At 40.0% G+C, this 12,171-nt stretch overlaps 1 pseudogene; it reads right to left on the reverse strand.

Moving 5' to 3' along the window:
- Nucleotides 1–880: 880 nt before the first annotated feature.
- Nucleotides 881–7,203, reverse strand: LOC120058847 (annotated as a pseudogene).
- Nucleotides 7,204–12,171: the final 4,968 nt, after the last annotated feature.

The following is a 12,171-nucleotide window of genomic DNA, read 5'->3' on the forward strand; positions in this document are numbered from 1 at the left end:
CTTGCCAGTCACAGTGCCTGGGCTGGCCCACACAAAGAAAGCAGCCATGAACAAGTCAGCTGACTGACCTGCAGAGAAGAGACATACGCTTAGTCAAATGGAACAACACCTTGAGTTGAGATTATCTATATCTAATAGGTTATGTACATTATCCATATCTAATAAGGAAGATGTCCTGTAAGATACATTATTACATTCAATGAATCAATCAAATAAATGTTATAAAGCCCTTTGTACATCAACAGTTGTCACAAAGTGCTTATACAGAAACCCAGCCTAAAACCCCCAAAAGCAAGCAATGCAGATGTAGAAGCACAGTGGCTAGGAAAAACTCCCTTGAAAGGCTGGAACCTAGGAAGAAACCTAGGGAGGAACCAGGTTCCGAGGGGTGGCCAGTCCTCTTCTGGCTGAGCCGGGTGGAGATTATAAGAGCACATGGCCATTAAGGCCAGCTCGTTCTTCAAGATGTTCAAACGTTCATAGATGACCAACAGGGTCAAATAATAATTACTGTATAGCACTGTAACATACAATCTAATGTGTAGTATTTAAATATCTACCTAGTAAAAGTTTTCCACGCAAGCACCGTCCATAGACCCTTCACATGACAGAGCACACTCCAGTCTGGAGAGCCTGGCCGTTGCAGTTGGCCATCACCCTGTACCTAAAACAAGGAGAGGCCAAGAAGTCATCCATTAGAGATCACATAGTCACACAGACAGAGGATGGTTTAAATCTGGGCTATTCCCCACAATCTTGGATATTCCACACTGTTCAATGGTCATTCAGGCACAGTGAATGGAGGCTAGTCATCTTTTTAAGTAAATATGGGAGTCAGGGTTAGGGTTAGTGCTTACGTATTAAGGTTCGCAGGCTCAAAGTGATAGGTGTGTTTGCCCGTCTCGGCGAGGGTATGGGCCTGTGCTGGCTCGCTTTGGCTGATCTTATGGGGCTGGTGGCTCTTTATGTCTCTGGGTCTGTTCACTGACTGAGTGGTAGATATCATGGCTCTGTGCCATCTTTCCAATGATCCTGAAGGAGAGACAACAGAAAAGAACATTGTAATCTCCTGATGGTTTTAGCCTGGAAATCCAGACTAAATCACTCATTAATTCAGTCTGGCATTTCTGTCATAGAAACTGAAACTGTTTCCAGGCCAGCCTGAATACACCTCACACTGGACACCTCAGAGTGCATGTTGTTGTAGATGTTACAGACAAAACAGATCTAGGCAATTGATGTTGTTAATCAAGGCACTCGCCAGGGATGCCTGAGAGCCTGCTTTGTAGTGAAGCGCATCTTAGGGTTCTTCTGCATCATGTTACGGATAAAATCTTTGGCTGATTCAGAGATGTCATTCCAAAAGGGAGAGTCAAACTCGTACTGCGCCTTCATGATCTTAGAGAACAGTTGTGTCTCAGTGTTCTCATAGAAAGGGGGATATCCACAGACCCTAGAGAGACCAAATAATAATGCTGTGTAAATGTGTCATTAAGAAATTATAGACTGTGTGTGTGTGTGTGTCATCGTTAAATGTCCGCAAGGTGGAGCTCTAACCCCACCACGTTGATCATCCTAACGAGTCATCATTCTGAAAATAACCCTTGATTAGATGAACAAGCTTGGAGAACAACAAATGCATTTTTGCCTGCAAAGACCTGGTGACATACATAGTCTTTACATGAAATCAACTATTCACTACAGTAGCCTATACATATCCTGAGGTCTTCAATGATAGCAGTACTCACAGGATATAGGTGATGACTCCAATAGACCAGCAGTCCACTGCCTTGCTGTAGGGTTTCTGGGCCAAAACTTCAGGGGCTGGAGGTTGGGAAACATTAGAGTAAGTAAGAACGATTCTCCAAGTTCAGATAATTTAACTCAACTAGTGTTATATACTCTGTGTTTGACAGCTAGATGATAGGTATAGGTTAACTATGTAGGTTTTGTTATGTTCTTCTTGTCTCCCCTATGTTTTTGAATGTGTTTCCTCTGACCCAGTTTCTCACCCATTCACACAGTTAACTATCTGTAAGGCCAAACATGTCTCCTTCCTTAACCACATATCCTGAAGTGCCGCAGGCTGTGGACACCATTATCCTCCATCTTGGACAGGCCAAAGTTACTGATCATGATCTTGGAGTTCTCATCCTGGCTGTAATACAGTAGGTTCTCCGGCTTGAGGTCGCGGTGCACGATGCCATTCTGATGGAGGTATTGTACGGCCTGGAGCACCTGTTGGACAACCCTGCTGGCATCCTTCTCTGAGTACATCCCCCGGTCCAGGATACGTCAAACAGTTCACCCCCAGCAACGCTACTGGGAGAACAACAACAACAACCGATAACAATTAGCCCTTAAAGCTGGCTCAACCTAATCTTAAACTCCAACCATTAAACTCCAACCATGAGCTAAGCATGGAAACATTACTCAGCCTAAAATGTTTGGATGACCAAGGCTGTATTTACACAGGCAGCCCAATTCTGATATTTTTCCACTAATTGGTCTTTTGACCAATCACATCCAATCTTTTCACATCAGATATTTTTCAGAGATGATTTGATTGGTCAAAATACCAATTAGTCGGACAAAGATCCAAATTGGGCTGCCTGTACAAGCACAGTCATATGCCCCTCATGAAGTAAAGGAGTTTAAGTCAACTAAGTCAAGTCAGCCTAACTCTAAACTCTATCCATGAGCTTCTGCTCATGTTCAGGCTCAAAGTTGGGAACATTCAGCATTATGCTTCTGCATTTGACTTGAGTGCTAAGTTGCGGTCTGATCCCAAACTCTGACAGGCAATTGTGGCTGTCATTAAAAGTGGAAATAACTATTATTTGTGGAGTGTGTGTAGGCTACTCAAGGGTATTTACAGGACATAATTAACATGATATTTTCCCCCTTCTACTGTATTATAAGGTAAAACGTATTGAACTTACAGCTGCATGACAAGGTAGAAATGAGAGCGACTTTCATAGACATCCTCCAACCCAACAACGTTATCGTGTTTGATCCTGGGAGAGAAGATCATGTTTAACATGTGAGATGAAAATACAATGAAACATACAGTAGTTAAAGTCATGACTCATTCAGTTGAAATGGGGAATGAATTAAAACTAGTTTGCAACTCTTACTTTCTCAACACGGCAATCTCATTCTCCAGATTCTGAATACTCTTCTGCTTCTTCTTCACACACTTTATGGCAAACAGCTTGCCTGTCTTCTTCTCCTTCACCATGAACACCTCGGAGAACGCCCCCCTGGGAGAACACACAAACACATAGCCAAAGGGTTAGTTCAACTATTATAATGGTGCAATTACTACACAGGATCTGTGAAAACATAATCAAGTCTCTTGCTGAGAAAAACTCATCCACTTTCCCCTTTAGGAAGACACTGTGGGTCATGCACTCATAGGAGTTGATTGATGTCATGAAACTGAGGTGATATGTGAAATGAGATTAAATGTAATTTTGACATTCCTTTTTTTCTATTTTTCTGTAATTTCTTACAAATGAATTATTTTTGCTGTGGTGTAGGCTACAGTTCTTATGGACCTGCAGGAGGTTATACATGTTTGCAATACACTGTCCCTTTCTAGGGAGTTTTTCCTAGCCACCGTGCTTCTACACCTGCATTGCTTGCTGTTTGGGGTTTTAGGCTGGGTTTCTGTACAGCACTTCGAGATATTAGCTGATGTACGAAGGGCTATATAAAATAAACTTGATTTGATTTGATTTTTGATGGTTTCTGTTGCACTTCAGGTACAGATGTAGGATGTTAATTTGAGCCAGTTTGCTACAGCAGGAAAATAGTCCTGCAGCAACAGGAAATGTGAATTATTATGTGGATTATAATTCATGGATTTTGTAGGTTTCTTTTTTTCGTCATGGAAAATCAAATCTGAAATTTCAAAGTGGAAATTACAAAGTTCAGAAGCCTTTTTAAAGCTCAAGTACACGACAAATATCCTGCAACAGGGTGATCAAATTAAGATCCTACATCTATATCAGGTGGCCTCCAGTACATGCACCCTTTGATATTACATCGGAGAGAGCTGCGTGATATCAAGAAAACATAAGTTAATACTGTGAAAAATGTCCTATTAAGGTGTTAGATGGGGTTGAGTGGCTTAAGGGCTCACTCAATGTTGTGTCCTGTACAGTTTCCCAGCTATCTTCAGCATTGTCTGAGAATAACTGTTCAAGATGAGTGCACTGCAAGGTTTAGGTTACATTACCTAACTTGATTAGAAAGATAATTAGCAAACATTGCTTCAACTGCGGCAGCCTAAAAATAGTCAATACAAGTCCGAACAAGTCTCACTGCATGAAGGCAGGTGGAGTTATTATGACATCATTTCACATTGTCTCATTAACTCAGTAGTGCACAGAGCCCCAGGACCAAGGTCAGACATGCTGATGTCTTTATGTTTTCCAAAAACCACTGCATATTCTCCCAGAGAATCCCATGATTCTCATTATGACCTTCAAGGGGTATTATCAATCAAACATCATCCGTGGCAATCCATTGGAATGCAAGGCAGCTATTAGTAAGCTTGTTGTCAGACACTCTCCTCACGCACAGTTTGAAAACACAAAAGTGAGACAAAATACACCATTAACTGTTGAAATAAAGTTAATATTTTCCAACCATGATAAGGGTAAGATCATGATAGGAATGATATCTACACCAGAGAGTAACAACAGTCTGTTTTTGTTGATGGTGCCATGTGGGTTTAACTTTATAAAGCCTAATCCAATGGACCTCCCTAATTCCCCTAGATAGATCTTTATGATAGAACATAGGAAGGAAGTACAGTAGGGATTGCAGTCATTTGTTATGCTGATATATTTATCATCAAATATAGTGTGTATGCTAATTAAATAATTAACATTTTCAAAGACACCTAAAACTACTTGATACATTCGGAATGCTATGCAGGAAATGAAAATGTTCTAATTCACACACATTTGTAAATGATGTCTTGAGTGTTGGAGTGTGCATCTGGCTATCCGTAAATACAAGAAAAAACATAAATGGTGCCGTGCGGTTTGCTTAATATAAGGAATTTGAAATGATTCATACTTTTACTTTTGATAGTTAACTATATTTAAAACCAAATACTTTTAGACTTTTACTCAAGTAGTATTTTACTGGGTGACTTTCACTTTTACTTGAGTCATTTTCTATTAAGGTATCTTTACTTTTACTCAAGTATGACATTTGGGTAGTTTTTACACCACTGCCCACCACCATGCTTGAAAATATGAAGAGTGGTATTCAGTGATGTGTTGTGTTGGATTTGCCCCCAAACACAACGCTTAGTATTCAGGACAGAAAGTTGATTTCTTTGCCACACGTTTTGCAGTTTTAATTAATTGCCATGTTGAAAACAGGATGCATATTTTGGAATATTTTTGTATTCTTTACAGGCTCCCTTCTTTTCACTCTATAATTTTGGTTAGTATTGTGGAGTAATTACAATGTTGTTGATCCATCCTCAGTTCTCTCATATCACAACCATTAAACTGTAACTGTTTTAAAATCACCATTGGCCTCATGGTGAAATACCTGCGCAGTTTCCTTCCTCTCCAGCAACTGAGTTAGGAAGTACGCCTGTATCTTTGTAGTGACTGGGTGTATTGCTACATCATTCAAAGCCTAATTAATAACTTCACCATGCTCAAAAGGATATTCAGCATCTGCTGTTCAATTTTTTACATCTACCAATCGGTGGCCATCTTTGCGAGGCATTGAAAAACCTTCCTGGTCTTTGTGGTTGAATCTGTGATTGAAATTCACTACTCAACTGAGGGAACTTACAGATAATTGTATGTGTGGGGTACAGAGATGGGGTAATTATTGAAAAATCATGTTAATCACTATTATTGAACATGGAATGAGTCCATGCAACTTATTTTGTGATTTGTTAAGCACATTTCTACTCCTGAACTTATTTAAGCTTGCCATGACAAAGGGGTTATGTACTTATTGACTCAAGACATTTCGGCTTTTAATGTTGTATTCATTTCGAACATTTTCTACAAACAAAATTCCACATTGAAATGATATGGTACTATGTGTAGACCAGCGACACAAAATCTCAATTTAGTAAATGTTTAATTTTTCCAAAACAAAATGTGGGAAAAGTAAAGGGGTGTGAATCCTTTCTGAAGGCACTGTAGTGTGTGTTGCATTACTATTTACGATCTAAATCTTTTGAAACTGCATAGTTGTGCTTACTCAAATGACTTAGTTACAATAAAACACATTTTCTACAACACCATCAAAAACCTCTGAAAAAACTATTTGAAAAGTTCCTATGGAATCTTGTGGGCTTCTCACTGTTTGCCAAGATTGTACCAAAGAAATCAAAATCTCAATGAATCTCAAGCTAAATATAGCTCCATTGAGGACTGCTTTTAGTCGTTTTAATGATCACCTGACGCTATCACGAGGTTTAGGACTGATACCTTCAGTGCTGCCAGAGTGACTTGTCTATAAGACACCAATAAAGTAGGTTTCATGCAAACCAATCAAACCTACTGCATAATCCTACCACCACCTCAGCCAGTGGATATGAGGGCCTCTCCTTCCCCAATGAGGTCAAATGTAACTCAAAACAAAACAAAACAAACGAAACCTTTTAGCAGATCCTTTCCAGATGTTCAACTAGTCATGTCTTTGCAAAGCATCTTTGCACTCTTTTTTCCTGAGATGCATGTTCTAATTAGGTAGTGAAAATGGTCCTATGGTAGGTGGGGGGTCCTATGGTCCTATGGTAGGTGAGGGGTCCTATGGTAGGTGGGGGGTCCTATGGTGGGTGGGGGGTCCTATGGTAGGTGAGGGATTCTATGGTAGGTGGGGGGTCCTATGGTCCTATGGTAGGTGAGGGGTCCTATGGTAGGTGGGGGGTCCTATGGTAGGTGGGGGTCCTATGGTAGGTGAGGGGTCCTATGGTAGGTGAGGGGTCCTATGGTAGGTGAGGGGTCCTATGGTAGGTTGTGGGTTCAATGGTCCTATGGTAGGTGGGGGGTCCTATGGTAGGTGGGGGGTCCTATGGTAGGTGGGGGGTCCTATGGTAGGTGGGTCAGGTGTGGGCTGTACTTACGATCCAAGCACCTCCATGAAGTCAAACACCTCCTGGATGTTGTCAGTGGTCTTATTCCAGTCAAAGTCGGCTTCTTTACGACCCATGTCTGCTTCGTTAATAGTGATTTCTGTAACAATGGGAAGAAAAGAGAGGAATGTTATTAAACACCAGTTTTCAGAGATGATTATACTTCCATCTCATAGGCTATGGGAGGAGTGTTGCCTAGATTTCTACTCACATACTGTGTGTTCTGAAGTGCTATTACGAAAATCGATAATAATCCTCTCTGCATCTACACCCATACACTCTCACAATGTCCTCTTGGATTATTAAATGAAATCCCAGAGTCATGAGAAAGAAGACATGAAGGTCAGTCACCAGTATTGTCATCACATTAGCACATAGCTCACAGTATGGCGCCTGGTGGACACGGACTAGACAACTGACTTTGTCTGGCAGACAGACAGACCGATGAGGTCACCTTTGCTCTAAGCCAGTCTGCAGCTAACAGGTAACACAGAACTGTATTCCATTGGCCCGTGTACAGCACACCATAATGCCAGACAGTCTTACAGAACTGTCCGTCTGTCTAACAGGGCTGATCAATCATTAGTTAGCTGATTGAGAGAAGGACACATACAATGGTAATTGGGAAAGATTAAACTATGGTAGGCCTAGTTTATCCTGTTGAGGAAAGAGGGCGCTGTTTTCACTTTGGGGGAAAATCGTGCCCAATTTAAACGGCCTCATACTCAATTCTTGCTCGTACAATATGCATATTATTATTACTATTGGATAGAAAACACTCTCTAGTTTCTAAAACCGTTTGAATTATATCTGTGAGTAAAACAGAACTCCTTTTGCAGCAAACTTCCTGACAGGAAGTGGAAAATCTGAAATCGATGCACTGTTCTAGGGGCTGCCTATTAAAGTCCTTGATATTTATTAGTTTAGATGCACTTCATACGTCTTCCACTAGATGTCGACAAGCAGTGAGAGAAGAAATTGAGTGTGTAACTTGATCTGGACTCGAATCATAGCTCTTGGCATGATGTGTCACCAGTTTCCTGTTTTCTGGAGAGCGCGAGGAGGGACCTGGATTTGCCTTCTGATAAGCTGACGTTATGGACGACTAATATCTCCGGCTTTGATTTTATTTGATACATGTGACAATATCATCGTAAAGTATGTTTTTTCAATATAGTTTAATCAGATTATTGCAATTTTTTCGGGAGTTTTGCCGTGTTCCGTTCTCTTCCGTTTGTTGACGATGGAGAGATTCGTGCCACTTGGCAAGTGTGCTTGCTAAATCGAGAGGGAAAAAGGCCATTCTAAAACCAAACAACGATTGTTCCCGACAAAGGACCCCTTGTACAACATTCTGATGGAAGATCAGCAAAAGTAGGACCCATTCTATGATGTTATTTCATATATATGTCGTACATGTGAACTAGTCGTTTGCGCCCAGCTTTTGGGTACTCTCTCGCCATAACGTAAACTGCATATCGTAATGAAGTTATTTTTAGAATTCTAACACGGCGATTGCATTAAGAACTAATGTATCTATCATTTCCTATACAACATGTATTTTTTAGTTATGTTTATGAATAGCTATTTGGTCAGAATATGTGTGTCAGAAAAAGTGTCAGAAAAATATCCGGACGTTGTGGGAAAAAGATGCTACGTTAGCACAACGTTAGCACAATGTATAACCACTGATTTCAGCTCTAAATATGCACATTTTCGAACAAAACATAAGTGTATGTATAACCTGATGTTATAGGACTGTCATCTGATGAAGCTTATCAAGGTTAGTCAAAATTATATATCTTGCTGGTTTATTCGCTATCGCTAACGTGCCTATTGCTATCGCTAACGTGCCTTGATGAATGAATGCGGTAGTGTGGTAGGCTATTGTAGTAAGCTAATATAATGCTATATTGTGTTTTCGCTGTAAAACACTTAAAAAATCGGAAATATTGGCTGGATTCACAAGATGTTTGTCTTTAATTTGCTGTACACCATCGATTTTTCAGAAATGTTTTATGATGAGTATTTAGGTATTTGACGTTGGTGTCTGTAATTATTCTGTCTGCTTTCGGTGCAATTTCTGATTGTAGCTGCAATGTAAACTATGATTTATACCTGAAATATGCACATTTTTCGAATAAAACATAGATTTATTGAATAACATGTTATAAGACTGTCATCTGATGAAGTTGTTTGTTGGTTAGTTTGGTTGGTTCTTGGTTAGTTAGGTTGGCTTTGTGCATGCTACCTGTGCTGTGAAAAATGTCTGTCCTTTTTTGTATTTGGTGGTGAGCTAACATAAATATATGTGGTGTTTTCGCTGTAAAACATTTTAAAAATCGGACATGTTGACTGGATTCACAAGATGTGTATCTTTCATTTGCTGTATTGGACTTGTTAATGTGTGAAAGTTAAATATTTCTAAAAAATATCTTTTGAATTTCGTGCTCTGCCTTTTCAGTGGAATGTGGGAGGAGTTCCGCTGGCGGAACGCCAGAGCCAGACAGGTTATAGATGGGGCAGCCAAGTTACCCTGTGGTCTTATGGTAGGTGGGCATCATTTCCTTGGCATCATTTCCCTTATGTAAGAGATTACTGACTCCTGATATGTAGACCCTGACCTTGCCAGGAACAGTCACAGCATAAGAGGCCAACCAAGCCAAGGATTAAAGAATTGATGGAACATGTCTAGTGTTCTTGACAGAATTAACAATCCACATTTTTTCATGTAAAACAGACTTTGGGAAATAAAGCGTAGCTGAAGAAAAACCACATCCTGAAGATGGTAACTAAACAACCAAGATTGAAAGCCAAGAGAAACATCTTGAAAGGTTGAAGCAGTTAAGCACCACTGCCTCATCCTCCTATGCTTCAACATAGGCTTCATCATGGATATCCAAACAGTCAAAAAACTTTCATAGAAAAGGAAAAACACAATGAATCACTGTCAGTTATAACTGACAATTAATATGTCATTTAGCAGGCACTTTTATCCAAAGAAACTATTATAGTCAAATAATTGTATAACTACAGTAAAACATTGAATCACATTCTTCCCCAGCAAACTAGGCTACCTACCAGCTCTGTACCTGTCTGGTCCAGCTCAGTCTCTCTTCCACAGCAACCTGTCATGGCTAATTACTTATCTCTCTGATATTATAGTGTATATCTCTCTCTACCCACATCAATGTTCTGTCATTCTGTTATCAATCTGTTGTCAATCTACACCACAAGCAGCAGAAAATGCAACTCAGCAGTGGATCATATTCAGTAATCCAGATCAATGTGCATATAGAGTAAATCCAGATGATTGTGCATATTCAGTAATCCAGATCAATGTGCATATAGAGTAAATCCAGATGATTGTGCATATTCAGTAATCCAGATCAATGTGCGTATAGAGTAAATCCAGATGATTGTGCATATTCAGTAATCCAGATCAATGTGCATATAGAGTAAATCCAGATGATTGTGCATATTCAGTAATCCAGATCAATGTGCATATAGAGTAAATCCAGATGATTGTGCATATTCAGTAATCCAGATCAATGTACATATAGAGTAAATCCAGATTCATATGCATATCCAGATCAAATCATCCAGGTGCAGAGCAGAGCATAACATGCTAGAAGAATACCACATCATAGCATAGATGATAGCTTCAGACACGTGCAATAGCCTAGGCTAGACACAACTGAATAGAATAGACTATTTTCCCCAGAGGAAAATACATTCCGGGATACCGTGTTCAAGTGTTGCTATCCATAGTTCAGAAGAAGTACAACATCTTTAGATATTTTTTCATATTTTGATCATTACTTCAGGCTAGTTTAAATTTTAAAAACAATTCTCAGATTGTTAGACGTTTAAAAACTGGTCCAGTGTTTTCTTCCTATGGTTCTATACACAAAGCCCCCGGAGGGACCAAATTGGCTGCTGCATTCCCTGCGCAATCACTCGAATTAGCCTGTTAAAAATGATATTATTTTCCACGATTCTGATTGTAAAACAATCTCAAAAATATATTTACAGATAAGCTACATTACTTAAATTTAGTTGTAGGGTTATGGACTTTTTTCAGAATCTGAATGTCATCCAGCGCAGAATAGCCTAGAAATTAGGCTAAAAAGTTGCTTGCTGAAATTACCTTTTTAAAATAAAAAAAGCAACTATATCATAGGACGTGGCTACAATCCTTCAATTCAGACCGAGAAGCACTGATGGACCGACTTTTGAATGAATGAGATAGGCCTATATATACCCTAGAAGCAGTTTACACGGGCGTAGCTGATTTCTCTTTGACTTTCCTGTGAGGCTGCTGTAGGTGATGTAGGTAGCGATTCTCTGATCTCCTGCCAAAAACTCGTTGAAGACTGGACAGATTACTGTCGGCAGCCACGGAAATAACAATATTTTTCAGGTTTTAGGAACCCAAACCGGCTGCGCGCGCACGCGCGCGCGCTATCGTGCATAAATGTATTTTGTCCCCCTACACCAAACGCGATCACGACACGCAGGTTAAAATATCAAAACAAACTCTGAACCAATGACATTAATTTGGGGACAGGTCTAAAAGCATTAAACATGTATGGCAATTTAGCTAGTTAGCTTGCACTTGCTAGCTAACTTTAATTTGTCCTATTTAGCTAGCTTGCTGTTGCTAGCTAATTTGTCCTGGGATATAAACATTGAGTTGTTATTTTACCTGAAATGCACAAGGACCTCTACTCTGACAATTAATCCACACATAAAACAGCCAACCGAATAGTTTCTAGTCATCTCTCCTCCTTCCAGGTTTATATGGTGATCGCATCTATACTTTCATTGTATTACCACGACAACTGGCAACAAAGTTCGTCTTTCAATCACCCACGTGGGTACCTGCTTCTATAAACCAATGAGGAGATGGGAGAGGCAGGCTTTTCAGCGTGATCTGCGTCAGAAATAGGAATGACTTCTATTTTAGTCCTTGGCTTCGCAGACGCTCGTTGGCGCGCGCGAGCAGTGTGGGTGCAATAATTGAATAACATGGATTTCTACAT

Source organism: Salvelinus namaycush, chromosome 14 (genome assembly GCF_016432855.1).
Source record: "Salvelinus namaycush isolate Seneca chromosome 14, SaNama_1.0, whole genome shotgun sequence".
Lineage (NCBI taxonomy): Eukaryota > Metazoa > Chordata > Actinopteri > Salmoniformes > Salmonidae > Salvelinus > Salvelinus namaycush.